A 21,012-nucleotide genomic window follows, 5' to 3' on the forward strand; every position below is an offset into this window, starting at 1 on the left:
CTGTCCTTAGCATTTTCTTTTGTAGCACAGGTCTACAGGTAGTGAATAGTCTTAGAATTTGTTTTTAAAAAACTGATTTGTTTCATCATTTTGAAAAACATTTTAACTGGGTATTAAATTCTGAGTTGACGGTGTTTTTTTTCTTTCAGCTCATTGGAAATGTCAGTCATTTTTCTCCCAACATGCATATTTTCTGACAAAAAGTCTACTATAGCCTTTATCTCTTTGTATTGAAAATAGTTCCTTTTCTCCAATCGCCTTCAAGGTTTTTTTTTTTAATTTTCATTTTTTCAGCATTTTAAGTATGATATGTTTAGATGTGGTATTTTGTTCTCATTCTTATTTGTCTGATACATTGTTTTCTGAGATTCTTGGATTTGTGGTTTGATACCATTCATAATTTGGGGGCAATTGTTTCTCATTATTTCTTTAAATAGTTTCTGCCATGTTCCTTCTCTCTTCCTTTGTTAAAACCGTTGCTATTGTTCCATGTTTTTAGATACCCTATTACATTTTTTCTTTCTTTTTCCTCTGTTTCAGTTTGGGTAATCTGCATGGAACTATCTTGAGGTTCATATACTTTTTCTTGACTGTGTTGAGCCTACTGATGAACTTATTGAAGACATTCTTCATCTCTGATGTTGTCTTTTATATTTCTAAGATTTACATTTGACATGTTTTTTATAGTTACCATCTCTGCTGAATTTCTCCATTTGTGCATGCAATTATTCACCTTTCCCACTAGATCCTTTAATATATTACAGTTAATTTAATGTTCCTGTCTCAAAGTTCTAGCATTTATATCTCCTCTGCAGCTGGTTCTGTTGATTGATTTGTTTCAAATTTTTAAATTTAATGCCCAACATCATGTGTAGAACAGAAGAGACTGAGGTAAATGTTATTCATGTCCAGGAATGGGCATGTTTTTTCTTTCATTAGGCTGTTAGTATAGGGGGTTGAAAAATGTAGTCAGGAATATATCTGTGTTTGGGTTTTTCTGCTGCTGTTGTTTTCTGCAATGCACACAGCATAAAATTCCTCTGGTAATGGACTGCTGTAGATTTATGCCTAGGCTGAAGGCAGATTTGGCACTGGGTATTTTTCTCTGTTGGTGCCCAATTCTAAGTTTGCAACTATGTCCACACACTTGGTGCACAGAATGGCTCTCTCTTTGGCTCTTGCTCCTCCCTAACAATAGGTGGCTATAATTTATTGGTCGGTGCTAGGTTTATGATAAAGGTTCCAGGAAGTGGAGTCTGTTTTCCTTATCTGGCCTTATACTTAAGTAGATGCAGTGTGCCTAGGCCTGAAAGGTGGAGATTTCTCAGCATTCCTGCCCTTCATTCTCATTCCAGAAAGCCAAACTCTGCTTTGTATTTGAGTTAGGTTTCCATGCAGGAGAAACTCTCCTGCCCCTCACCCAGCGGCAGGAGGCATCTAATGGTATTGGTATAGGATCGTGTGCCCAGAATTGTTTCATGCGCTAAGAAATCTTTTTTTAATTAATTCCACATGTTCACTAGCCACAACACAAAAGTTTTCCTGCCGTTTCCCTATTAGCTTAAATCTTCCTTTGTAATTAAACAGTTAGGAGTGACATCAGTGAAAATGGCAGAGTAAAAACCTCTGACAATATTTTTCTTCCCAAAAAAATGGCAAAAGTTGTCAGAAGCAACTTTTTTAGAACTCTGGAAATTAACTAAATCTTTGCAGCAATCTGGGAGCATTTACTCTATAAAAACAACTTAATCTCCGTAAGAAGAGTGAGCTGGGCAGTAATATGATTTAAGTTTGTTATTGTGGAAAGTTCTCATTATCAGGGCCCCATTTACTTCCCCAAAAATAGTGTTTGCACTAGACTATACCATCTTTAGCAGCATGATTCTATAACCAATGACTCTTTCTAACAGAAAGAATTACAGTGCTCATGACCTTGCAAAGAGAAAGACAATTGCTGTCTGTATGTATCACTAATGTCACATATCTGTTGTTGTCAATCTGTGAACCCAGCTATCTAATTCACTAGCAAAAATATTCATAGTAAAAATGTTGAATTATCAAAATAGTTTCTGTGAATTATAATTCCTACTTTGCTTAATTCTTTATATACAATTTTATCTCAAGTGGAAGGAATGCTATTAAAACTTTGTAACATAGCATACACAAACTAAAGGATGTTTGATATATTTTGCCTGAATTAATATTGAGCTATTAGACAAGTCTTACAGGCAGACATTTGCAATTCTACTAAATTGCTGCAATATATCAAATAACTTTTTGTTACAGGAATAGAAATTCATTTAGCCAATTTTGGCATTGCATAACATAGCTCTTTATTGTTACCATCTCTCTTTCCCTCCTATGCTTCATTAGTTCAGGAAGGAATCAATGTCATAACTGAATTGTAAAATGGAGAGAATTTAGTTGCCATTTCTTCCCAAATGTTTCAACTCATTCATATTATTTTAAAAATCAGCGTGCAAACTTATTTGATGTCTAACTTTAAAACTATTTTAGCAATCCTTCTAAAATTAATATAAATATTTAAAACTCCATCATGGGGTAATTCCAGAGAAAAGTAATCATGAAGTAAAGAATTAGAAAAGCATCTACTCTTACAAAACAGAGTAAAACAAAGGGATCACATGGGATCATCTTAGTTCTTAGCAAATATTATAGCGGAAACCACCACTATATATGTATATAAAATACATAGACACACACACACACACACACACACACACACACACAGAAAATTGACTAGAATTTGCCTTTAGCAATTTTAAACATATATATTATTAAAATATAAATACACATACTTTTATATAGTAAAAAATAATTACATTTTAGAAACACTGGTTCAAATAAAAGTAATCAGTATTTTTATCCTTTTCTCAGTTAATGAATGCTTTAAAAACTATGTCTAGGGAAGATAACCCTAAACCATGCATAGTCCCAGCTTCTATCACTGGGTTCAGAAGATGTTTATTTCAAAGAAATAAATCCCAGCCTTATCCAGAGGGAAAGAAATCAGACGCAGAAGAAAAGAAAATAAAGGAAGTTATAAATTAAACAGCTAGATTTATTGTTTGAAGAAATGCAACTGAAGATAAATATAATATGTTTGCTTTTGGAAGGAACTACCTGGGGTGGCCAGATAAAATATAGGATGTTCAGTCAAATTTTAATTTGAAATAAAAAGATGAAAATAATAGTATAAGCATGTTTCTTTCATGCCATGTTTGGGACATATACTAAAAAAAATTATTCATTGTTTATTCTGAAATTGAAATTTAACTGGTCATCCAGCATTTCTATTTGACAAATCACAACCCTAAATCTACCCCAAGTGTATAAATAGCCGAATAATTATATCCTGATTTGTACTTGCTAAAATATTTTCCTGTAATAAAAGTAGTGCTGACAATCTTCCCAATTATAACAGATTCTATCAATGAGAACTTATTTATGGGAGAGTTATAGGAGACTGCATTTATTCATCACAAGATTTCCCCAAAGATTTTGTTGTTTTTCTTCTTTCTGCCATTTTCAGAAAATGGATAATTTATGCAGGAACAATTGGCCACACTGGCTTGTTGAATACATGGTAGATTTAGGAGAAAATATTCTAGTTTCTTAGAGAGCAGAGCAATTACACAAATGGTGTCCTTGGGTGACCATGTGAATTAAATACTTTGACATTCAAGTTGTGGCTTTTTTTCTTCTTTCCTATGGCAATTAAGCTGATTTGCAAAACAAAAAAGAAAGCCTACTTAAAGAGTTTAATATTAATATATTAGTCCCTCCTAAGCTGCTTCAAATCCTGTTGCATATTTCTATAGATCTACACTGTAGGAGACTCGTTTTTTAAAAATATTGCCAAACTTTGCCAATATTAATTTTAAGATACTTGAAGTTATTCATTCTCATTCAGCATTCACTCAGAAGAAGCTCCTCTTTCATTTCTCAACTTCAGATTTAATTTTAATTTTTTTTCGCTTAAAATGTTGAAAACTTGGCAAGAGTGTAAAACCAATGAGAGAACAGAGACTTTTAGTGTATGTTGATCTCCCTAAAAGGGGCTGAATGTTGTCAACTTTTTTTTTTTTACTGTTTGCTCTTTGAAAGACTGGAGTGCTCACTGAGTCCCTTTTACAAATAAAATGCCTGGCCTTTAAAAGCAGCAGGAATAAGACAACATTAGAGGTTCCAAAGGGCAGTTGCAAGGCTATACAGTCAGGTCAACAGAAGATGAAGGTAGAAATTGGGACAACCAGAAGTTTAGGCAGGTAGCCTTCAGAAAAAAAATCTAGAGGTAAAAGAGCTGTCTGTTTCCAGTAGGAGAAAGGACAGAGTCCTCAACAAGTTTAAGTGCTGAAAACCTGGAAAGCGTGCTTAAAGGTGACAGTATCTCTTTTTTCTATACCTCTACCTCCCACTCTACCATTCCCTTTCTCTTTCTATTCTTCTCGCTGCCCTCACCTTGCTTTCTATTTGATGCCCTCACTTATCTTTTCCTACAACTTGGCCATAGCTTTCAGTTAAAAGAGCACCAGCACCTATCTGCAGTACTTTTGCTTAGCTTTCCCAGGAACATTCAGTTTATCAGACCTTTATGGAGAAGCAATAAGACAGAAAGAGATCACATTTGACACACGATGCCTCACTGCATTTAAAACAGAATCTTAGGATCTTACTCTTGAAATTTCAATCTTGATTTATCCACAGTACAAGTTTGCCAAGCTCACCTGAGGTTCCCTTGGCAGATTATAAAACATAATTTTGTACTAAATTTGGGAATTAATTTGGGTAAGATGGGGGTTACAAATGAGAGTTTCTTGTATGTATTCATTACATGCATTGTCATACATTTTGCTTAATATAACTTTCGAGTACAAAATACTGTTACCCCATTTACACAAACTTCCAGAACATAATTTGAAAATGACTTCTTTTTGTGATGTTGATCTCTTTTCATTTCCTTTTTCTAGAGCTAAAGCTCTACATTCACCAGATAAAATGAACTAAAATATGCATTAACTGTGTACATTTTAAATGTGCATTAAATGTCAATGTTGGAAAGGTTCATTAAAATTTAAGCATTCACAGGAAAATGATTATTGTCTGGAATGAAAAAGTAAAGCTCAGTTTTTCACTGAAAACGATAAACGATTTTCCAATGATTTTCCATTCTATGTTCTACCTCTTTGCTAAAGCCTAGAAGACGGCTGTGGCTAGATGGAGATTTAGCTACTGCCCTGGTTACTAACTACACTTAGTTTTCTACTTCTTATCTGTTTTGAAGGGGTTTATGTTCTTCCTTCGGAAATGATTTTTATCTTTGCCATTTTATTTGATTTATGCAAGTAAGTCCAACTATTCTTTTTTTCCTATGAACAAAGAATGTACAAAATTCAACTTTCTATTTGTACATGTCAGTACAAATGCTAGAAATTGTAAGGCACCTGAAAGGCTATTTTGACCCTAAATATCACTTACCCACATTTGCCACTGAGTCTAAATGTTTTCATTTTTTCATCCTTTGTAAGCTAAGACATTGAGTTGATTAAATAGACATGTTATCAGGGACTTGATCATACAATTACTCATTATCACCTCAGTTCCAAGAGTATCTTCTTTCAGCAACCCAGGAGAGATTTAAGAGGATAAAATAAAGGGAAGGAGTGTGAATCTTGTTATAGGGAAATGCTCCAGTAGGATATTGCAAAAAGGGGAGGTTATAAAAATTCCTTTCTCCAGTCATCTAATCTTATTACTTCAGAATTAAGGTGAATATTCTTCTTATCATTACAACTGTTAAAACATTGAATATGTAGCGTCAGTGGCTACCTCTTTCCTCCTGAAGATATAATAATACCAATCTCTTTCTCTATTTTTTATCCCCCATCAAACCCACATACCTTCATTTACTATAAATTAACAAACTGTATACAGTAGGGAAAACAAAACAACACCAAATTGAAATTGAGCAAAACAAATTTACCTAAAACAGATTATCTTAACAATGGAGACAATGTATGACAAGAAAATGTTATTAGGATAAATATATAGCAAGTATGGTATACATATCTAGTCTCCCATTGAATCAACTTGAAGTTTCGGATACGATTTTTTACTGTCAGTGAAGAATGTGTAGAAATGTTGTGAGCTGATTCTAGTGAGAAGGATTCCTGCCAGTGGAAGGACAGAGGATATGGCTTTAGAGGGGTACGGAGGAAGGATGTTGCTTGATTTACACAGAGAGGAGAAGCAAAGAAAGCAAGTCATAAGGAGGTCACAGAGAACAAGACAGTATCCCTCACTGAGTCAAGAAGGAATAAGAACTAGAAGAAGGAGGGAGGAGCAGAAAGTATAGAAATTATATCAAATTTTTGCTGGAATAAAAAGAAACACATAAAAATGGTCAATTTTGTATAAAAAGCAATAGATTAAACAGGAACTTGCAGCATTAAAAATTGTATATTAAAATGTTCATTTTGCTCATTTTCTAACTCTCACTTAATTCTGCATGAGCATGCTTTCCTTAAAAAGTCATTTGCATCTTGGATGCTTCTTTAATGCCCTGGTACATGGGGAGGGAAGAAATGAAAAGATCAATCAGTTTTTATAGTTAAAAAAACAGTGTTTACCAGTAAGTAAAGGATTTAATAACGATTAGTGTTTATTAGAAGTAATTTATGTCTGGTATGTTTCAGAACCAAACATACAGGGGAACACTAGAAGACAAAGGAGAAAAAGACCATTTTGTGGTTGACAGAAATAATACTGATTACTATGAAAAAATGGTTCAGCAAAAAGTCTTAACACATTTAAAAGTGAAATTGTTCTGAATAGAGAAGCAAGATCGGGCAGGAAAGTTGCATCATGACATGTCCCACCTAAAACCCTTTAGTGGCTCACCATTTAGGGCTGTGCATGATTTGCTCCTTATCTACCTCTCTAAATTTCATGTCTTGTGGTCTTTATCCTCCCACTCAACACTCCACCTCCAATACCTTTGTACAAGTTGCTATCTCATTTTGCTCCTCTCCCTTTTCCAACTCAAAGCCGGTTAAAATTTATTTATTCTTCGGATATCAGTAAACAACATGCTGAAATAGATTTGCTTCCTATTACACCATTAGGATAGAAAGGGAGATAGATAGCTAGATAATAGAGGTATCAGTTATACAGTATATTTAATTAATCGGGCATACAATTATTGTACAAACATGCCAATTTATCAGATAGAAAACAGCTTTGAAGAAACAATTTCTTTCTTAATTCTAATGCTTTAATTTTTATTTCTATTTTAATAGAGACAAGGTCTCACTATGTTGTCCATGCTGCTCTTGAACTCCTGAGCTCAAACGATCCTCCTGCCTCGGCCTCTCAAAGTGCTAGGATTACAGGTATGAACCACTATACCTGGACTGAAGAAACAATTTCTTACTTAATCTTACTATGTGACAGAATGTCGGAACAGTACAGCTGGGAAGAAGTTATATTTTAAACAGAATGACAATATTATTGTGTTCTCGTTGGAGTTTGTCATTCAATATTGTCATTGAGTATTCTCACTATTCCATACAAAATACTACAGAAAGTTTGTTGGAGAGCAGGTATAGTCTTGTACTGAAGCTCCTATACAAAGTACATGGTGATGATGTGGCTGACTCAAATGGCTTGAACGTTGCCATCTTAGAATAGGCAGCAGCACAAGATATGCAATGCAACTTCTTTCTCGATAGATATTTTTATGTGCTGAAAATAAATGATTCAGAGGTCCCTACCACTGAGTTGGATGATACTTTATTATTAAGTACTTAATACGGTCAGATCATTTTAATCTCTTTACACAAAACTGACCCTGAAGGTTTGCAACAATTTGCAATTAGTAGCAGATAGTTTAATGAGAATAAAACCGTTTTTTAAACAAAATAAGTACCAGATACTGCTAAACATTTTTTAAGGAAGGCATGATATATGTATATAAAGGTTGTTCATTTTACCCACTTTTTTCCACAGTGTATATCATATGGTGTTATTCAATCGTATTTGTTAAATGAAAGAATGAAGAGTGATTGGTTCTCATAGAAATCAGGAACATATGGATATAATAACTTGCCCAAGATCACACAGCTAGTAAATGGTGGACTATAGTCATGTCTGATGCTCAAAATATTCTAGATTTTTTCCAAAATGCTTCACTACGCTGCCTGCCTATTATGTGTTCATCAGATAAAAATAATGACGAATTGGTATATTGTCTTAATTTATGAAATATTTCATTTAAAGTGTTTGTATATCTTAAAATTATCAAATCTGCTTTGCCTGTCACTATTATCACTTCTTTATAATTATTCCTTAGACATTATAACCAGAGGGCATATAATAGATTGTAATTTATCATTCAGGAGACTAGTCAAATGAATCATATTATAAGTTTTCATGTGTATCAAAAAAAACTTTTATTGTCACCAAAATGAATTTATGAGTTTATTATTGGAGTCAATGGTCCTGTGGAAGCATAGCTATTTACATTCTCATACCCTCTACATAAGGAAAAGTAATCAAATGCACAACCAATCCACATATATTATTTACTGGATCATATATTTAATTATTGCTTCCCTTGAAGTACCCATTAATGCTGTGTAAATAAAGGTTAAGCAGCCACGCTGGCTACCATTGGTTTCAGCAACAAAATAGCATTCAACAAACAACTAATGAGTGATTGTTATGTGTGTGTCAGACACTGACTCTACTTGGCACTTTACATCCCTCAGCTTTTTAATTTTCATAGCAACTCTAAAAAAGTAGGTACTATTATTATCATCTCTATTTTAAAGATTAGGAGTTTCCGACTCAGAGAGGTTAAGTGACTTGTTTAAGATCAAACAACTAAATTGTAGAATCAAAGTAGAATTTAGTAAAACTATTTGGCTACATGAACATGTTTTTTTAAAAACTATAGCCACTAGTCAGATCAGAATCTGAGCTCAGGTTCGGGGGCCAGATAAAGAAAAATATGTATATAAAGCTGGCTTTGATACCTTAATGTTATTTGCTGAATTTCTAGACTCAGTTATTTTTACTATTTAAATTTTGCTCTAATCAAGGGCTTACAAGTTAATTACTCCTTAGTATACTTGTTCTTCATAATTGTAGCATTTTTTGCTTGTTTTGTTTTGTTTCCTAAGGGCACGGTGACCAGACTAACTCGGAGATAGGGTCTGATATTTTTATATATTTAGCTGAGAGGTAAAATAAACTAATATACAAGTTCTAAATGTACAAATCTCATGTAAAGTAGAACAAAGAAAATATATTAGGCTATCATGTACAAATTCAAATTAACCTATCATTTTACTTAGAGTACAAGACAAGATCAAATTTCAGAACAGACACTAAAAAGCTCTTCTATTGATGACTCTCAGCGAAAGTGTATTGTTTTCATTTATGCCTGAATTTTCTCCTGAAAGGTAAGAAATGTTTTAAGCGATTGTGTTTTAATGAGAGTTTTACTTCCATCAAGATATTTACAAACACTTTGTTAATTTAAGAAATACTTTAAAAATTACACTGGAAGGAAATAAAATGATTATATTGAACGGAGAAGTGTTATTTGAGTTTTCGGATATCTACAGTGTATCTGGTCTTTTAGACTTTTAGATACTGCTGGGCCTATATCCAAAGAAAAGAAAAGAAGTATGTCAAAGAGTATATCTGCACTGTTATGTTCATTGCAACACTACTCACAATAGCCAAGATATGAAATCAACCTAAATATCCATCAACGGATGAATGGATAAATAAAATGTGGTATATATATATAACGTAATACTATTTGGCCATAAAAAAAGAAGGAAATCCTTTTGTCATTTGCGGATGAATCTGGAAGATATAATGTTAAGTAAAATAAGCCAGGCACGGAAATGCAAATACTCAGTGATCTCACTCATATGTAGAATCTAAAAGAGTTGATTTCATAGAAGTGGAGTAGAATGGTGGTTACCAGAGGCTGAGGTGGTTAGAGGGGAGTGTAGGTTGGGGAGGTGTTAGTCAAAGGATACATAATTACAGTTAGATAAGAGGAATAAGTTCAGGAGCTCTATTGTATCAGTCCCCAACCATTTTGGCACTAGGGACCGGTTTCATGGAAGACAATTTTTTTCCACAGATGGAGATGAGGGAGATGGTTTCAGGATGAAACTGTCCCACCTCAGATCATCAGGTATTAGTTAGATTTTCATAAGGAGCGTGCAACCTAGATCCCTCGCACGTGAAGCTCACTATAGGGTTCGTGCTCCTATGAGAATCTTATGTTGCCATTGATATGAAAGGAGGCAGAGCTCAGGTGGTAATGCTTGCTTGCCCACCACTCACCTCTTGCTGTGTGGCCTGGTTCCTAATAGGCCACCAACATGGACCAGTCTGCAGCCCAGGGGTTGGGGACCCCTGCTCTATTGTATTGCATGGTGACTATAGTGAATGACAATGTATTGGAAGTCAGTGTGGCAATTCCTCAGGGATCTACAACTAGAAATACCATTTGACCCAGCCATCCCATTACTGGGTATATACCCAAAGGACTATAAATCATGCTGCTATAAAGACACATGCACACGTATGTTTATTGTGGCACTGTTCACAATAGCAAAGACTTAGAACCAACCCAAATGTCCAACGATGATAGACTGGATTAAGAAAATGTGGCATATATACACCATGGAATACTATGCAGCCATAAAAAATGATGAGTTCATGTCCTTTGTAGGGACATGGATGAAATTGGAAATCATCATTCTCAGTAAACTATCGCAAGAACAAAAAACCAAACACTGCATATTCTCACTCATAGGTGGGAATTGAACAATGAGAACACGTGGACACAGGAAGGGGAACATCACACTCTGGGGACTGTTGTGGGGTGGGGGGAGGGGGGAGGGATAGCATTGGGAGATATACCTAATGCTAGTTGACGAGTTAGTGGGTGCAGCGCACCAGCATCGCACATGTATACATATGTAACTAACCTGCACATTGTGCACATGTACCCTAAAACTTAAAGTACAATAATAATAAAAAAAAAAAGAAAGAAAATGCAAAGAGAGTGGATGTTAAGGGTTCTCACAACAAAGGAGAACTACGTCAGGTAATCCATTTGTTAACCAGCTAAATTTAACCATTCTACAATGTATATACATTTCAAGACATCATGTTGTACACAATAAATACATACAATTTTGTATGTCAGTTTTTAAAAAAAAATTTTTTTAAAAGAAATATATTTAAAAGGGGCCGGGCGCGGTGGCTCACGCCTGTAATCCCAGCACTTTGGGAGGCCGAGGCAGGCGGATCACGAGGTCAGGAGATCGAGACCATCCTGGCTAACACGGTGAAACACCGTCTCTACTAAAAATACAAAAAATTAGTCAGGCGCAGTGGCGGCCGCCTGTAGTCCCAGCTACTTGGGAGGCTGAAGCAGGAGAATGGCGTGATCCCGGGAGGTGGAGCTTGCAGTGAGCCGAGATCGCGCCACTGCACTCCAGCCTGAGTGACAGAGTGAGACTCCATCTCAAAAAAATATATATATATATTTTATATATATTATATATACATATTATATATATATCATATATAATATATATATATTTAGAGATTGATCCAGCTCTGACATATCTGTACAACTTTGGCCAAGTTTGTTTTACTCACTGAGCCTTAGTTTCCTTATCTGATAAATGAGGATAGTAAAAGAACCTACATTACTGAACAGTTTTGAGGATTAGTGATCATAAAATGGAGCTTAGCACATTGCTTCAACCATAGTAAGCAATATATAAACGGTAGCTAGTCTTATTAGTAGACACAAAGTGTTTACAAACACTAGTTAATTCCATTGTATGTGTGTCTGTATGTTTTGTCTAACTCTACACAGGAGTTTCTTCTGCTTTAGATTACTATTTAATAATATAATAGAGAATCAGTTAGCTTTTGCTGTGTAAAAAACAACGTCAAGATCCCAGTTGCAAACAATAATAAGCACTAATTATTCATGCATCTGAGACTGGGCTGGGCAGTTCTACTTGTCTGGATTTGCTCATCTGTCTGTGGGTTACATGGCTGGTCGCTATCACAGTTGGGGTGGGTAAGATGAGTGAGCTTTGCTCCCTGAACCTTTTCCTCCAGTATACGGATTAGCGAACCAAATTCAGCCCACTACCTGTTTTTGTAACTAACATTTCACTGGAACACAGACCTGCCCATTTTTCTATGTATTGTGTATGGTTGTTTTTGCACCACAACAGCAGAGTGAAGTCACGGCAACAAAGATCATATGACCCGTAAAGCCTAAAATATTTATTACCTGGACCTTTACCGAAAACGTTTACCAATCACTGCTCTAAAAGGCTAGGTTCAGGTATGTCCTCCTGCTGATGATAAAGAAGGAAAAAACTAAGCACCAATCCATACATCCTTTTTTGAACTGGTTTGTGTCCTATCTGCTTAATGCCCAACTGGCCAAAGAAAATCACAAGCCTGAGCCCAGAATCAAGCGGCAAGGCACTGCAGTTACATAGTAAAGAAATGGACACAGAAGGGTCAAATGATTGGGGCCAATAACGCAATCTACCACAACTAATTTTCATAATCTTTTTTTTTAAGGAATATTTGCATGTGAGTGCATATTTGGAACTTGGTACTTTCTCCTACTTTCAGCAAACTTTGGGTACATAAGGAAGCAATGATCTCCCCTAGTAGTTGACAAACATTTTTATCAAGGGGCAAATATTAAATATTTTAGGTTTTGTGGACCATATGATCCCTATCACAACTACTCAAATCTGTTGTAACATTGAGGGAGCCACAGAACATATGTAAACAAGTGGGTGTGGCTGTGTTCTAATAAAGCCTTATTCACAAAACAGGCCATACTTTGCCTGCTCCTAGTCTACCCCATATGGAGATAAGAAAATTGGGGCACAAAGAACTTAGACGACTTGCCCAGTATCAGACAGCTAATCGATGATTAAACAGGATCAAGAGCTACAGTCATACAGTAGCCAACCCAGCAGATGTAATATGCTTGGTCCACACAAAGTTATAAAAAGATTTGAACTATTTGGCAACATATAAAAATTGGGAGAATTCGCATAAATATCTGGCTGTCAAGTTTTGTTAAAGATTGGAACATATAAAAATATTGGACTCATATTCTCACAATACAACAATTGGTTAGAGCCAAGTAACTGCCATTCCATTAGATGTACTCTCAGCTTCACCATTTCTTGTGACCCTGCATTTGGCCCAGGTTACTCATTTACATGATTTCTCTGGCCCCTGTGGGCACATAAATTTACTACCATAGACTTGGAACCCAGGTAACCTAATTTCCCAGTTTCAGATCTTTTCCTCTTGACTACTTTATCTGGCCAAGCCACTCTGATATGGTAAGTTTTAGGTTTTAAAACTTGGTTTTAAATTTTAAGAACTCCTTTGTCTAAGAAGAAGTATCTTCCTCCTCTATGGATCTCTGGAGATAATCAGACTTTCTGATTTAATTAGTTTAGAATCCATAAAGATGTGTTTCAGAGAAGTGATTTGTGACCAAATCTCTCCTTTATTACAGTAGAAAGTATAATTTGCAATGTCTACTGAGGTGATTTTAAACTGTGGATTGTCTTTAATAAATATTTCTTGGCACCTGGGAGAGAAAGTGAAAAAAAGTGATTTAAGAGCAAGTGCTCTTTGCACACACTTCTGTGTCTATCTTATTAAAATTTTATGGTCTTTAAATGAATTTAGGCTTGGAATTATTTGGTGCCACAACAGTTAATAGATTTACATTCATAGAGATTTCTTGTCTTAATTTGAAAATAGGTGAAAGCAATGACATCCTTAGAAAATTCCACCTCATGCACTGAGATTTGCACGTGACATGTATCTTCTGGTAAGCAGCTTTCTTTCTTCAGGAGTTCTAAACAACCACTTGACTATGATTAAAGATAATTCAGCACACACAATTACATCATACAACCAATACCTGTAATAACACCTCCCAAAGACTTGTAGTGGATCCCGTATTACAGACTGAAGGTCATGCCTGTGGAAAAAAGAAAAGAAAATGGAATGAAACTATCATTAATAAGCTTTTATTATAATAGCAATCAACATGCTAGCTGCTTTACAGATCTTTAGCTTCATTTATTCCACAAAACAATCCATTGGAATAGGCACTTTTATAATTCCCATTTCACAGTGGAGGTAACTGAAGTTCAGTGTGCATAAGTAATCTGCCCAAAGCCATGCTAAGTGGCAGGGCTGAATTTTGTTTTTATTTTAACTTAGATGCAAGGGATATATGTATAGGTTCGCTACATGGGTATTTTGCACCCAGGTAGTGAGCATAGTACCTAATAGATAGTTTTTCAACTCACACCCCTCTCCCTACCTTCCCCCATCTAATAGTCCACAGTGCCTATTGTTCCCATGTTTATGTGTAGGTGTAGAACTGGATTTTTCATGCAAGCCTCTCAGATTACTGTGTAGGGAGTTACTTGAGGGTAGAATAATTGTAATGGATGTGTCTGGTAGATAGAAAAACTAAAAAATATAGTGATGTCTTTCTATTTAGCTAGCTAGCTCAACAAGATCAGAGCAAGGCCAAACCAGGGCTAAAGGCAATGATCAAAGATAAAATAAACAAAGCTACTATAAGGCTTCCACATTACAAAAAGGTATCTCTTTGTCATTACACACAGAATGAGGCTAGTGCTATTATGCTTACTCTGGCAGTCAAATGAAAAATTCTTGCTTTGGGAGGTTTGTTCACAGAAGTGTTCCCAATTTGCAGAATTCTAATAAAAGGCTTTCAAACATTCATCAATCCATTCTGAGCTATTGTGGTATTCTTTTTGTCAAGGATTTTGGGTGAGATTATTTGCCTGTGGTTATTAAGGCCCTTGTAGAGGCATAAAAAGTAAGCTCTCTTGAAAAAGGATTTAACTCATTAAATTCTGTTCTGCCTGATGTACATACTTGCATTGTTCTGTCCTCCCCTTAGAGAAAATTGATGTATATTCCCCTTGTCCTGCAAAACTACTGGCAATTGTGCTGAGAGAAAATTTCTAAGAATGCCTCTTGGCATGATATAAGGTGAAGTCTTACATGAAAATAAACAGAAGTTGTTTTCCAAAGAGCTATTTAAGCGGTTGAATGCAATTTGCAACAGGATTTTGTATACACAGTTGCATGTCTGATTGAGCTTGAAGATTGCATGTGCAAAGCATCAGATGTTCAAAAAAGATTTTATGCGCAAACATTCTGATCATCACCCATTTTATCGTTGGCATAAATGACCCAAAAGGTAGGCATATAGCTTTAGGTATACTTCTTGTTGCATCAAATTCTTCTTTAACATTTAAAAGAGTTGCTGTATAAAAAACAGTGGAAGGTCACTTGATAGGCTAGCCATAATCAAATGGTGACTATCATCCAATTTTTTATTTTTGTTTTGACTACCAATGTCTATCTTCTTCATTGTACACTGATTATTTTTTAATATTTCTATAACTCATTTTCTGCATTTCCTGATCCTTTCCAGGTTACTTTTATTACATTAATAGTATCAGAAGAGTAAAGCAAGGCAACAGAGCTTAAATAGAGATTTACATATGTGAGTTTCACACTACCTACTTGAGGCCATCCTAGCTAACTGATACTTCTTTGTTGTTTTTGTACATGCAATTCGAAGTAGAAGAAAAACTCAAATCTTAATAATATACTGAAATTAGGATGCTTGGATATTTTTGCATGTGTGACATCATTAAAGCCTGAAACCTTAACTACAAGGGAGACTGGAAATGTAACTTATAATTTTCCAGCATCTGCCATTCAAGAAGATACTTTAAGAGTTGAAACAGTTATTGAATAAATCAGTCTACCACATCTGCTATACAAAAGACTGGAAAAAAAAACTTGCCACAAGTTCTAGTTTTAAAAAATTGAGAAACAGAGGTTAAGAAGGGGTTTAATATTTATAAATAATTTAAGCATATGAATGTGTTATTTAATAAATCACCATTAAAATGCTGGCACATTTTGGACATACCCTTAATTGCTGTTCATAAGAATCAATATTCTAATAACATTTATTGAATACCTACATTATTCAAGGAATTGTGTGAGAGTAGTTAGACATGGTTCCTGGAAATTTACATTCTAACAGCTAATATAAGAGCTAGGAACAATTAACAATACAAAGTAAAATGTGCATGTATTGATGAAATGTTAACTGCATTAGTGAAGACTCAGGAAAAGTTTCAGGAAGGATATGGCATTTGAATTTGGCCTTAACAAATGTGTTAGGCAAAGAAAAATCAAATTAATACTTGTAATTTTATAGCATTTCTTCAGTTTACAGAATACATTTACATCTATTTTCTCATTCCGATTTCACAGCAATTACCTCATATAACTAGCTAAATGTCTTCCCTGTTTCATAGATAAAGAAATTGAGGTTCAGACCACACATCTGGGAAGCAGCAGAGATGAAAAATGAACTCATCTGTTTCATGGCAATCCTACTGACGGATGGTATCACATTGGCACTACCACAGGAATTTAAAAACATAGGAATATAGGAATGGGTATTTCAGGTAAAGAAAGCAGTATGAACAAAATTACATTGGAATAAAAGTTGTTATTCATTAGAGACTGCAAACAATTTAGTTTGGCTGAATGTTAAGGGACACAAAGTAAAGAGACAAACTAGCAATGGTGGGTGAAAGCGAGACAGTAGGTAATTTTGAATATCAAACTAAAGCGTCTGTAGGCATTAAGCATATGATTAAATTTTTAGAAAGACACGATTACTGCAGTGATTTATGAAACATCATGCATCAATTTGTAGGACTGAAATGCAGTGTGTGAAAGACAGGAAGATAGAATAAGAAGAAATAAGGATCTCATAATTGCCTCGGAAAGAGCAATGAGTGTAAATTAGTCTGGCTGAATTATGAATCAAGACTTTCATCTGTAGCAATATGATTAACTAGATGCTTTGACACACACCTCAGCAATCCCCAAAATACAGAGGTGATGGATAAAATCTAATAAATATATTTTTCAAATCAACACATAGCTGAGCTCATAGCAAAGTAAGGAAAATGCCCAGGGATTAAAACTGAAGTGACAGCTGGAAAAAAAAAAATGGTACACCGAAGCTAAACCTACTAGAGCCCTGGGAGTGTTTGCCAATCTTGTTAACGAAAAGGCTTGTTTTTTAATAATCCACTACCTAGGAAGAGGTGACACATTCTTGGGCTCATACAAGGTATGGAGCTGGAACAGAATCTCCTCATTTCTCAAAACCTGAAACAACTCAGTGAATGAGTAGATTGGAAAAAAAATCCACCCGATGGCAAATAAACAAGGAAAATAAGCTTAGCTCTGAGTAGATAAGGCTCCCTGAGAGGAGTATCTTATCAATAGGACTAACTATATCTAGTTTTAGGGTTTTAATTTATAATAGCTACATGCTCTAGGAAAACATAAACTGAGAAATTAATTTAGCTCAATCCTTGGTTGGTAGTACACTGGGGTATCCGTCAGAATCAAGCACACATTTATGGAGGTATGGACCCTATACCAGGATTTCCAGGATTCCACAAAGTCACAATTGATCACACATTCGTAATCCAAATTTATCATACATATTATACACCTCAAAGACAGTGGCAGTGGTTGAGGCAGTAACAGCAGCATGATTTTTGCTTCTGAATAAATTTCCTCATACACACACACACACACGCACACAGCAATGAGGCTCATAACAACAGTAATCCATAGACAATAAATCCAGGTGATAAGGTATCACCTCAAAATCTAGAATATGAATGAGTGGGGCCAAATCATTTAGCAGTAAAACCCATGAAGGAGTAGCAGTTGTGTGAGAGACATTAAAGGCAACATTTGGCAATCTCAAGATCTGAAAAACACAGAAATCACCAAAAATGCTCACTCTCAGAAGAATGTCTCTGTATTCAAACTGGAGCACTCTGAAGGCAGCTGTGGCAACAGCAGTTGAAACTGAGAGGGGACTTGCAGGTTCCAATGTAATGAATACAAGAAAACTGAAAGGTGCTAGGGTGTCATGAGCTCTTAAGGCTTTGGAAACGCCCAATGAAAGAACTCTCCCAGAAGACTGTAACCCTATACAAAAAGAAACTGCTGGGAGTAGAAGACAGAAGTATTGCGTGAGAGGAGTTAGACATGGATACACAGCATTCAGAAAGCAGTGAAAAAAAAGGAGGAGAAGAACTGGTGATGCATACTACTGAAGATATACATGCAGTGAGAGGGCATATTTTTATTACTTTACAATATAACAGAAGAGGAAGTCCTAGGGCAATGAAGCTAGGGAAGCTATTCTGGCCCATCCCAAGAGGCTGCAGTGTGAAAGTGTTAAGAAGCCCCATGTCACTTAAGCACGGGCAAGAAAGAAAGGAGGGTGATTGAACCCCATATCAAGATATGGTAAGAAAAGGATAATGATCCACAAATCACAGTAAGAAAATGATGACACATGAGAAAAAAATACATAAATTTGGGACAAAGCTGATGAACCTATTATTTCAAGCTAAATGTAATTACGAAAAAATATTAGAACAGAACAATACACATCATAATTAGAAAATTTAATAAAGGAGGTAGTAGCGAGGCTGCTGTAGCTAACAAAGCTCAGTTAAGAATTTTACACAGAAATAAAAATTAAGAAAGACCACAAGGGACACAAAAGAGGATGGATGGGCTGAAAGTACAATAAGTGAACTAGAGAGTAGAAAGCAAAAGCAAAGATAAATTAAACATATATGAAGAAATATTTTTTCTTTATTTTTGAAAGTGATAAATGTCAGGCCTCTGAGCCCAAGCCAAGCCATCGCATCCCCTGTGACTTGCACCTATACGCCCAGATGGCCTGAAGTAACTGAAGAATCACAAAAGAAGTGAATATGCCCTGCCCCACCTTAACTGATGACATTCCACCACAAAAGAAGTGAAAATGGCCGGTCCTTGCCTTAAGTGATGACATTACCTTGTGAAAGTCCTTTTCCTGGCTCATCCTGGCTCAAAAACCACCCCCACTGAGCACCTTGTGACCCCCACTCCTGCCCGCCAGAGAACAAACCCCCTTTGACTGTAATTTTCCTTTACCTACCCAAATCCTATAAAACGGCCCTACCCTTATCTCCCTTCGCTGACTCTCTTTTTGGACTCAGCCCACCTGCACCCAGGTGAAATAAACAGCCATGTTGCTCACACAAAGCCTGTTTGGTGGTCTCTTCACACGGACACACATGAAATTTGGTGCCGTGACTCGGATCGGGGGACCTCCCTTGGGAGATCAATCCCCTGTACTCCTGTTCTTTGCTCCCTGAGAAAGATCCACCTATGACCTCAGGTCCTCAGACCAACCAGCCCAAGGAACATCTCACCAATTTTAAATCGGGTAAGCGGCCTCTTCTTACTCTCTTCTCCAACCTCTCTCACTGTCCCTCAACCACTTTCTCCTTTCCACTCTTCAATCTCTCCCTTCTCTTAATTTCAATTCCTTTCATTTTCTGGGAGAGACAAAGGAGACGTGTTTTATCCGTGGACGCAAAACTCCGGCGCCGGTCACAGACTAGGGAAGGCAGCCTTCCCTTGGTGTTTAACCATTGCAGGGACATCTCTCTGATTATTCACCCAGGTTTCAGAGGTGTCAGACCACGCAGGGATGCCTGCCTTGGTCCTTCACCCTTAGCGGCAAGTCCCGCTTTTCTGGGGAAGGGGCAAGTACCTCACCCCTTCTCTCCATGTCTCTACCCCTTCTCTGCCTTTCTGGGGGGCAAGAAATCCTCAACCCCTTCTCCTTCACCCTTAGCGGCAAGTCCCGCTTTTCTGGGGGAGGGGCAAATATCCCTCAACCCCTTCTCCTTCACTCTTAGCAGCAAGTCCCACTTTTCTAGAGGAGGGGCAAGTACCCCAACCTCGTATCTCTGCGCTCCAACCCCTTATTTCTGCACCCCAGCCTCTTATATCTCTGTGCCCCAATCCCTTATTTCCGAACCCCAACCTCGTATCTCTGTGCCCCAATCCCTTATTTCCGCCCCCAACCTCTTATATATCTGTGCTCCAATCCCTTATTTCCACACCCCGACCTCTTATTTCCACGCCCCGACCTCTTATCTCTGCGCCCCAACCCCTTTTCCCACTTTTCTGGAAGGTAAGAACCCCTGAACCCCTTCCCTCTGTTTCTCTACTCTCTCTTTTCTCTAGGCTTGCTTCCTTCACTATGGGCAAACTTCCACCCTCCATTCCTCCTTCTACTCCCTTGGCCTGTGTTCTCAAAAACTTAAAACCTCTTCAACTCACACCTGACCTAAAACCTAAATGCCTTATTTTCTTCTGCAATGCCACTTGACCCCAATAGAAACTCGACAGTAGTTCCAAATAGCCCAAAAATGGCACTTTGAATTTTTCCATCCTGCAAAATCTAAATAATTCTTGTCATAAAATAGGCAAAGGGTCTGAGGTGCCTGACATCCAGGCATTCTTTTACACATCAGTCCTTTCCTAGTCTCTGTGCCCAGTGCAACTCATCCCAAATCTTCCTTCTTTCCCTCCCGCCTGTCCCCTCTGTACCAACTCCAAGCATTGCTGAATCTTTCTAATCTTCCTTTTCTACAGACTCATCTGACCTCTCCCTTCCTCCCCAGGCTGCTCCTCGCCAGGCTGAGCTAGGTCCCAATTCTTCCTCAGCCTCTGCTCCTCCACCCTATAATCTTTTTATCACCTCCCCTCCTCACACCTGGTCCGGCTTACAGTTTCCTTCCGTGACTAGCCCTCCCCCTCCTGCCCAGCAATTTACTCTTAAAAAGGTGGCTGGAGCTAAAGGCATAGTCAAGGTTAATGCTCCTTTTTCTTTATCCCAAATCACATAGCGTTTAGGCTCTTTTTCATCAAATA

The sequence above is a fragment of the Pan troglodytes genome, chromosome X (genome assembly GCF_028858775.2).
Source record: "Pan troglodytes isolate AG18354 chromosome X, NHGRI_mPanTro3-v2.0_pri, whole genome shotgun sequence".
NCBI lineage: Eukaryota > Metazoa > Chordata > Mammalia > Primates > Hominidae > Pan > Pan troglodytes.